Below are 10,745 nucleotides of genomic sequence, written 5' to 3'. Positions count from 1 at the left end.
GTTTTGAAATTAAATCGTTTTTAGCAGCAGAAAATAAAGTAGTAGAAGAAGAGGAGGACGTTTTTTAAAGCGTGACGTGACTCTCCGGGGTTTCCTCTCCATAAATTGTGAAGGTCATGGTTGTGTGAGCAGCAGGATGGATGGAAAGGTGGAGGTATAAAGAGGAAGAGGAGGGGTGGATGCACGCGGTGTGAAGAAGGTAATGTACTGCCTGTCTGCATTGCTAAACACACTCCTGTTTAACGTCTGTTCTTTCCATTCAAAACCCGGATGTAACGCTTTTAATTCAACAAGAGTGATTCTGCTGGATTTACAACGAACAAGACAAACACTCGTATTTATTAAAATATTGATAATTTCCAATTAACAAAGGCTTTAGCCTAAAACATGCCCCTACAATTTACAACAAAAAGCCTAAACTTTGTTCAATAGGCTGGGAAACCCAGTTTAATAATCATTTGATAAAGTTATTATTGTAAAGTCCTATATTTAATTTAATAATATTAAAATATATGTTTAACTCCTGCATACGTTTGCGGTGACATTTCGCCTAGAAAAAAAATATCAATATTAATGTTAAAATAAAATCATTTCCTCTGTATAGTCCAATGAGGAAGATGCATTCAATATGATCTAAACCGTAAAGTAGGCTATACTTACATTTTCGACATTTATTTTTGAAGTCTACAATGGCTCTACACAATAAATACTTTTATTTCTACTATCTATGAATCCATAATGATTTATCTAAGCAGCGTTATTAACCCTTCATTTCATCCTGTCTTAACGCACGCTCTGTTTCTCTATAAATGATCTGAAAGAAGTTTTCAGGCCGCAGACATAATCCCAGTTGAGTCTGTGCTGCAGGTCAGTCCACACACACACACACACACACAAACACTCATACACACACACACTCCCGCTCAACGGATTAATAAAAGCATAAAAAAAATCAGGTGCTTAATTAAATATGTGTTTTAGCAGGTCGTGAGTGGTCCAGTTACATCCTTTATTTGTCTGAGTCTTGTTCAAATTCATGTTGAGGGAAGTTTTCATGTTTGGAGGAAAAGTTGCAGCAGGATTGAACATTCCCTCACAGAGGCTACAGCCTTAAAAAAAATGTTGTCTAGTGTATTTAAATTACTTGAATAAAACTCTAATTATCGTACTATGAGTTTCTTATAAAACACTTCTTTGTATTATTTGTTTTTCTTTCTTTCTTGTATAAAACAAACTAAGAATTAGACTGAAATACAATAAAGTAGATTACTTCTGTAGTTTTTCAAGAATTATTCTTAAACATATTATTAACAAAATAAAATACCCAGTTCTAATACTGATAATAATCCTTATTCATTATTTAAAAAAACCCTGTCTCCTTTATAATGTAATGCAGACAGCTTCCCTCTGCAGCTTCTCTGACCTTACAGCGCCACCCTGTGGCCGTTTGAGCTGAATCCACAAATGAATCACTCCTGACAGAATTATTTAAACCATTGTATAACCAAGTGTAACGACCACGGGATATTAATGAAGAGGATATTTAAGATGAATTCAGCCACTTTAAATGTTTCATTATACCATGTGAGACTTTAAAGCCTATGAGCAGAAATTTACAGGACGTTTTTTTTTCTTAAAATAATTAATCCTGCATGACAAAGCAAGAAAATCTGATCTTGTATTAGTGTTTCCATGTGCAATGTTACACTTTAAAGCAATATATCTTAACAATGCAGCTTCCTTTCTTTCTCTGAGAGTGTAAAATGCATGTCTTGTGTATATTTAGATCTTTTTTTTATCACTTCAGCTGTATCAGTATCATTCATGGTGCATAGAAATGTGTGTATAGACATGATGTGTTTACAGCTATTTGATAAGTTTAGATCATCTGAGATGTGTTTTGAACACATTTCAAAACACGTAATCTATGCATTTATACAACCACTTCAAATGAATCAAATGAAGAAGTACCTGCTTTTCACATTTTGTCCTAAAACAAGCAAATTAAAACTTTAAAAACAATACTTTATTGTTTTCCTTTTCATCTGAGATTTTGAAGTTATCTCTAATTACAACATGCTGTAAATCCTTTCTATTGGTCTTGATGCATTTTAAGATAAATGTACTCTCACATAAACTTTATGCACGTGTAACTATCTAAATATCCGTCTGTCTAGAAGTGAACCACATTAAATCCAGAGGAAGAAGAAGAAGAGGGTGGAAGAACAGGCGTGTCTCTCCTGGCTTGTTGCTGTGAAGGTGACTGAGGCTGGAGGACGTGAAAATGATGCTGTGAGTCGAGTCATGCAAAGTTATTTTTAAAGTCTTATGATGATATGAGCTGCAAAGAGTCTGCATCATATGAGGAAATATCTGTATGAGCATTACAGCGTATAATCAGTTCAAACTTAATGCTTATTTTATACACACAAACACTTTTCTGCAATACATTAATTCTAAATTTTTTTGTCAATAAATCAGTAAGTATCTTTGTAGTTGTCTAAAGGGGAAACAGCCGTCATTGGTTGAGGAAATTGCATCATTACGAAGCTGAAAAGTAGATATTTTGGAGTTAAAAGTTTTCTTCCTGGACAGCGACGGCACACTTTCCAAACTCAGAAGTCTCCCATGCATAAAGTCCGAGGTCGCGTTACATCTCAAATGTCCTCCTGGCTTCAGGACTCTGTTACGCTTTTCTGTGTCATTCACTCTCAATCATACGGTGTCATGTTTCAGCCACGTCAAACCAGGCCGCTAGTCAGTGCTCTCCTGTTGTTCCTTTGTGTGTCACGTGTTAGAAAGCATCTCGTACAGAGACGTAATACACTTTTGAGGATTATTGAGGGTTAGGCGTGGGAGTGAAACTTTTGGTTTCAATAATGACTCCCATGGGTGTTGTGTAGCTTTAAGGCATTGTTAAGGCTTGCATGCTGAACGTTTGTTAAGGGTGAAACGACGTCCTTTTGTTTTGTCCAGTTGTTCTTTTAAGGTGTCACAGTTGATAAGATGCAACTTTAAAAAAAAAAAAACAATATAGAGAAAGGTTCATTTAAAGGAAGCTTCCCACAGGGCCAGATGTCTTGAGTGGCATCTGTCCACAAAGTTATCTTTGAACAAATTGCAGAGTAAGAGTATGATGTCAAACTTCTTGGTCCCTACCCATAATCCTTCTCAACCGAGAATTGAACCCCGGATTTCGTCCAGCAATCCAGCCCGGGCTCAGCATGTCACAGCGTGAGCTCAGTGGCTTCCAAAAGCGTCGGGTCAGAAAGCTGGTCAGCGTTTCAAAGGACTCAAGAACATTCAAAAACCATCATGGAGCCAACAGCCGCTGTTTGTGTTGGCTCATAGAGGGATCGTACAGAGAGAGGGGATTCAGAAGATGCCAAGGAATGACTGGGTTACCTCGAGGAAAAAAAAAAAAAGAGAAGAAATACTCTGAACACATGCCAGGGTTTCTTTCCCAAACTTCTTACTTGATCAGAGATAGATATTCTCTGTAGAAGCAGGTGTTTCATTAGAGAACAGATAGATGGAGCATTACTTACACTACTGTCTTACTAACACACTTCTATACCTGCTCAAACACATCTGTAAATACTTAGTTACTAACCTACTTCCCTCCTTACATTCTTATATTCTCACTAACAGACTTTAATCACGTCTACTTCTATACCTGCTCAAATAGTGACTTACTCACATACGTAGTTACTAACACACTTACCTAACTAAGATTGCGTACAGCAGGTTGTTTCAATCGGACCGTGGCTCAGATGGTAGAGCCGGTCGAGGGTTCGATCCCCAGCTCCTGAAGCAACGTGTCCGATTGGCCCCAGGTTGCTTCCACTTCCCGGGCGCTTAAATGTGAATGAATGGACGAGGTCATAGTGATGGACAACCTCTGCCAGCAGTGTGTGAACGTGTAGGTGTGACCTCAGTGTAAAAGCTTTGAGTGAGTTATATACTCCCTTTAATACTTACAAACGGACTTATGTACTCGCACATTTCTTACTTTAATACCTACAAACTTTAATACTTGTACTTTATTTACATACTTAAATACTGACATAGTTACTGACATACCTTCTTACATTCTCACTTTAGTACTCAGACAGTATACACACTTACAAACTTTGTACTTTTGTACTTATTTATCTACTTACATACTGTATGTGCATACTTGTTTATTTACTTACTAATATACTTAACTATTTACATGAATACTTACATACTCACTTACATACTAATGACCTTACTTAGCTAAATACTTACATACTCACTTACATACTCTCCTGAATGCTTAACTACTTCGTTACCTACTTACATTCTTGTTTGGTGAGTTTCTAAAATTTGCTTAAACTTCTTAAAAATAAGACATTCAATGTGATCTGAGACATATTTCTCCATCAATCACCACGTACAGTTCATGACTGTAGGGAGTAATGGAGGCATATGCAGCGGTTTTCTCTACTTGAGAACACATAGTGTGGTTTTTTTTCTTGTCTATTAAACAGATTCTGTAGGAGTTGTTGTTGGGTTTGATTTTTTTCTGTATGTGCGAGCTTCTGTATCTCTCTGTGGGTTTTCTTCACTGTGTGTATCCAGCGAGCGTCCCAGGTGGTGACGGATCTCAGCAGCAGACGGATCGATGGTGGGGGGGGGGGGGTACAGAGGCAGGGGTCGCTCGGTCCCCAGGGGTCCCACTGTGACATCTCCTGCTGCAGCTCGCCGGCCGGCCGCCAGCCCGGGTCAGCCATCCCAGCAGGCCATTCTCTCTGGCAGCAGTTACCAAGGTGACAGCATGTCAGCACAGCCCCGCAGCGCTCACTTGAGGGCGGGAGGGTGAGCGAGCAGGGAGCCCGATGCATCACCAGCTCTGATGGGTTTGTCAATACTGCTTAGATCCAAGGGGAGCCGGGCCCGAAGTGACACACACTCGGCCCCTCCAGAGAGCTAGCACACACACACACACAAAACATAAATACAAACAAGAAGGCCAAAAATATGTGAAACGTGTCTGTGCTTTTTGGCTTAGAAACAGTCACACACACATTCAGCAGAATGTGAACCATGCTTTTGAATCAATCACAAAGATGCAAGAAAGACGGGAAATAAATCCCAAACACTCATTCACAATCATTCACTCTTTTCCACACTTCCACACTAGTCAATTAGAATGACATTGCATGGACTTCAATTCATGTCCTTCAGACATAAAGTTTCCTAAAATGTAACTTTACATGTGAACTCCAAACCCAAATCTGGGTCAAAAAAAGGGTCTCACCACTATAATCATTTTTTTTTTTACCTTTCAGAGAACTACTTTTTGACAAATCATGTGACTTTTTGGAAAACACGTTTGATTGCTATGATCAGTACAAGTTCCCCTGCAAGCATTAACAGAGTAACACATGCACAAATAAAAACAAAAGCATTCTGCCTGTGACTATAATCATTTTTCAGATAACTATACACGTCATATAATTGCACATGATTCTTCACACAGGAGAATAGCGTGTTGTGGTCTTCTTGTCCTATCAGCATGTTCACATTTGTGCAAAAATGAAACACAAAAACATTTCTTCTTATTTACAGGAAAACAAATACATGTAGACAAATAGTTACAAAAACCACATTTTGAAGAAATTAACCATAGCTATTTCCTGCCTAACCCAAACTGTCACCTTAACCTGTCTCTACGTCTTAATGGTTTTAACCGTGGGAACCAGTTGATGTTCTTAAATGGTAGGCGAGTCCCCAGACTGTGTTCAGTAAACCTTCCTGTGAGTGTCCTGTAAGAGCACCCCTCATGCTGAAGCACATACACACACAGCAGCATGCACTGAGACCGACTCTGTGGTGGTCTTGTTTACATCCATAGATTCACATTTTTAACAGAAAGACAAGAAAGTCATGCGACTAATCACATGCATTCCCTTAAATCCATTCCCTAGGGACCAACAATAAGGCAAACCAAAACCACTGGCCTCACTCCACCCTTATTACCCTCGAATGAATCTTACCCTAACATTCACCAACAACCAAAGACGCATCCCAAGTATGTAAGCAGGGTTTGAGTATTCACACTGGAAAAGGGACAAAATAACTGACACTTTACACACTACAAAGTTTTCAAAGAAATTCCCTAAAATCTACTTTACAGATCTTTGCCCATTCCTGTATGTAGTAAAACATTAAGTATGATTGTTAAGACACAGCTGATGTTAACATTTTAAGAGCTGACCATGTGGGGACCTGTATTTTCCAGGTACTCATTAAGTAGACGTAACAGGTCCACCTGTAAACGCACATTAACATTCACTAAAACGTATCACATTATATGGTATGAAATGAAGACACAGCTGTTGTGTTCAACCTAAAATGTGTCGGTGGATCATGTGTGGACCTATTTTTATTTCAGGGTCCTCTCCCTGTGGGTGCAACAGATCCACCTGCAAACACACGCTGCTGCTTTATTGGCCTAGAAACACTCTCAAAAGTAGACCTTCATAGAAAATAATATTTTGTTGTGGTTTTAGTTGCACAAAGAAAAACATAAAACCTCCTTTCTAAATTAGCATGAACACACACACACAGGTGCCTGACAGGCTTCTTGTTTGAGGACGCTGCACGGCTGCGTGGATTAAGCTGCCGGTGCACGAGTGGAGAGCGAGCTTGCAGATAAAAAAAAAAAAATTACAGTTCTGTGTGCAGCAGGGCCAGAGAGAAAGCGAGAAAGAGAGCGAGATGAACGAAGAGAAAGCACGCTCGGGCCGTCTGACTCCGTATCTCATTAACCAAAGCGAAAAGGGGGATTGGAAAAGCAGCAACAGCCACGTTTTGGCTCAGAAGGGAGGGGGTGCAGTGTAACCATTTCTAGGCTGTGGATTTAATAGATTACTAATGATCGGCCACAGGTATTTCCAAGTTAGACATTAGACGCAGGTGCCCAAAATGAGATCATTTGCTAATCCGTACATTGGATAGGAATAAGAGCAGAGTATACATGTTTGGATTCAGTGAGTGCTCTATAGGGGAGGGGAAGGTTTACAGCTAATCTGCTGCTGCTATCTCAGTGTCGTAGGTACAGAAGGAGAAGGTGTGAGGATATACAATCTGACCAATCCTCTTAGCGCCTTGCTCCCTCTGAGAAGTCTCGTTTTCATTCAACCTATTATGTCAATGTTTAATGCCTGAAGAAGGGGGGGAAAGGTAAAAATATCATGACAGGGGCCTTGGCAGAGCAGGTTTGATTCTCACAGCTGTTTTTGTCGGGACTACAACAACATCTGAATCTGCTGCTGACATCAAAAATATATTCACCTTTAATATGTTCTAAATACAAGTAACTGTATTTGTTTTGAGTTAATAAACACACATTAACACACGTCCAGAGAAACTCAGGTCACACAACGTGTATAAATCCTCTGATGAGAATAGCTCTTGTTTTCCAAGTTATCAGAAACTTTATTCTACATGTGCATGACCTGCTTTTGGAAGATTTGATAGAATCAGGGGTGATTGCGAGACACGGGTAAAGGGTGCATCTTTTGGTGCTTCATTGTACATTTTAGATAAAGATAAAGAAACTCACAAGGTCACAAAATGTGTATCCATCCTCTGAGGAAAATAGTACCACAAACAGTGCACTCTTCACTCCAATGTGCTTTGTATTTTTTGGGGGAAATCCAATTTCCAAGCAATTTAAGAATGACATGAATTCGATTTTTGAAATAAAACGACATATTATTGACCGGTTAAGGGAGATTAACGTCAAACAGGAAACTTCTGATGGACTGGTGTTTTCAGGAAACATCACCCATATCTTTATCTTACAGGATGTCATTCCTGCATGTTATTTAATGTGCTTGTTCGGCACTTAATGACTTGTTCTTGTGAAAAGAGCAACATGAATAAACTTTACGTTCTCTCTGCTCTGATAGCCCTCGACGTACACATGAGCACACACAGACGTTGCTTACACTCAAACACGGGTGTCGATCGAATGGCTTCTCCCGCCGTTTAAAAGCTTTGCTCGCTGAAATAAAAGTAATTAATTGGTGTTATACACCAAGGACATAATTATCTTTTCCAGTAACTGGCACATATTTAATTACCAGTAATTGTTCCCCGAGCCTTGTTCAAAAGTGTTGCACGCCAGACAGTTCTGATATATTATACACTAATCCTGCACTTGATACTCAGTCAATTAGGAAATGTGTGTCAAAGAGCCATCATGTAAACAACATTCAGGAACACACACGTTCTTCTGAGACTCCACAGACTTCATCACTAGTGTCCCCACACACACACACACACACACACACACACACACATCTGTCTCAGCGCTCTGCACTTTGTTTTCCTCCTCAGGGTACAAATCCCTACCTATCCCGTCCCCTTCTCGAGGTGTTAATGCCTGCCAGATTGGAGGAAAGTCATTTGAGATCATTTCGCAACAAAGGCCGCAGATACTGATTAACACTGGGGGATACTTTCTAGCCAAGTGCAGTGGTCCCATTTAAAAACCCGTCAGGAGCTAAATTTACTCCCCTGTGCCTCAGGGTGTGTGGGGCCAGAGGCTGCGACAGGGCCCTTGAACATGAGAACAGGGTTTAATAAGTAAACAGGAGAGGCAGAGAACAGCGCTTCTGATCAGGGCTTATTTGCCCAGCCGAGCCCCTGGTACGCGCTACTAGCTGATTAGCCCTGCCGATTGTACCTTGTAATTGCAGTGCCTTGACCCCCTCTGGGCAAATATTAGATTTTAGTGGTTTAACCTTTCCAGTCGTCAGAGCTGAGTAAATTGCCCGACCAGATGTTAAGGAGCCCAGCGGTAGTGCACAGCCCTTCTGATCAGCGGGGGGGGGAAAAAAACTTGCAGATTGAACCTTTTTCTTTTTAATATCGTCTCAATTTCCTCCGGCCTTTTCGAGCTGATTTTTTCGCAGTGGTTTCCTTCCCCGAGAAACAGCCGTTCTGCGATCCTTATCCCCTCCTCTGATGTCAGGTTACAAGTGAGACGTATTATTTAAAATCACTCCAGTCACAGTCATTAGCGAGAGGACGAATGATCAATGCGGAGATCAATGGGAGATATTAACCTAGCAAGTAGTCCCTCTGTTCAATCACTCCAGCAATTTGTCACCCGGTGGGAACACGACAACTTGAACAGGTCTACCCCTCAGAGCGTTGGGAAATACTGTAATTTACAAATGCACCGAATATTGTTGCAGATGACAAGTGGAAAGGAGCAAAGAACAAATACTACCAGTACTACTTTCATACAATTCTCAGTTATATGAATGACCCATGAGTGTTCATATCTTTTATCCGCGTCTTCACTTCCTACTCCTCACATTTTAAAAACAGGCTTGGCTTTAATTTGGTTGGGGATCTCCTGAGTCTTTCTGTAGGGGACAAAGATGGCCTAGCAGTTTGGTCGCGCCCCATGTTCGAAGGCTTTAGTCCTCCAAGCGGACGGCCCGGGTTCAAATCTGACCTGTGGCTCCTTTACTGCATGTCATTCAACTCTCCCCCCTTCCTACGCTCCCCACTTCCCTAGGAAACTTCCTACTCTATTCACTGTCCTCTCGAATTTGGCTAAAAGCCCCAAAATACAACCTCTACGTTTCACCCTTACACTGCAAGTTCTTTGATGAAGGAGTTAAATCAGGGCTGCGAGTATCTGTGTGTGAGTACTCCTCCCCCTCTGGCAGATAATCATTGTGCAGAAATAGATATAATTGTGTCCTTTGTGGCGAAAACAGCACTTGTATCATTAGATTCCTTTGCGCTTCTCAAATTATAACATCAACCGAAATAGTTTGCAAACCAACTTGCCAAGACTTCTGTGGTGAAATTTTGATTGCAACCACTTGTCCAAGAACAAGTGAGATCCTTATTTTTCCTTTAGTCTTCTAATTTCACGCAGAGGAAAGATTCCTCCTCTGCAGCAGATAGAGATCAACAAATCACAGACAAATCAGCAGGGCGTAGATGTCATCGAGCTGCCTAACATTCCACACGCTGATCCCAATTCAAGGTCAAACAAGCAGCAATTATACAATCCCCAAACCTCGGATAAAAAGCATTATTTTCAGCCAAATCCCTCTCTGTAATAAGCCGATGATTGATGTGCGACTGTTGCTGAAGAGTTGCTGGAAGCGTTCGGCCAGACAAATGGAAACAATATGAAAACACTCTCTGAAGGATGGAATTTCCCGCCGACTTCTTAGATGAAGTCAGCATTTGAGAAATTCACCCAGATATGTAAATGTGCGTCCGTGTGAGCTGAACAGCTGTGCCTGGTTTGGATCAGTCTTTGGAAACTCGTAGGTGTCAGATCAGCCAAAACAGAAATCTGAGGAGACGAAGACACCGCAAGACAAATTTACATGAACCTTTATTCCTGCTATAAAATATAAGCTCATAGTTTAAAATATTTTATTTGGAATAACCTCAGTGTGTTCTGAAAACAGAAAAATGTAATTCCACTTTTTTGCGTTGCCATTGGTGGATTCTGTGTTTCCAAGCTTTCACACATGCTTGTTTGAGGGTCTGGGCCTTTAGGGAACCCCCTCCTGCTTTCTTCATAGACTGAAGTCATTATGGGAAACACTTTCGGACAGCACAGGACAGGACGAGGATGGTGGAGGGGCGGCGGAAGTTTTTCTTGGGTCATTCCCAGCCATTTCCAGAGATCTCGAGTTTCTCCCCGTCCAGTTTTGTATTCAGATCCTCTT

This window comes from Labrus mixtus, chromosome 24 (genome assembly GCF_963584025.1).
Source record: "Labrus mixtus chromosome 24, fLabMix1.1, whole genome shotgun sequence".
NCBI lineage: Eukaryota > Metazoa > Chordata > Actinopteri > Labriformes > Labridae > Labrus > Labrus mixtus.
This window is presented reverse-complemented; position numbering follows the sequence as displayed.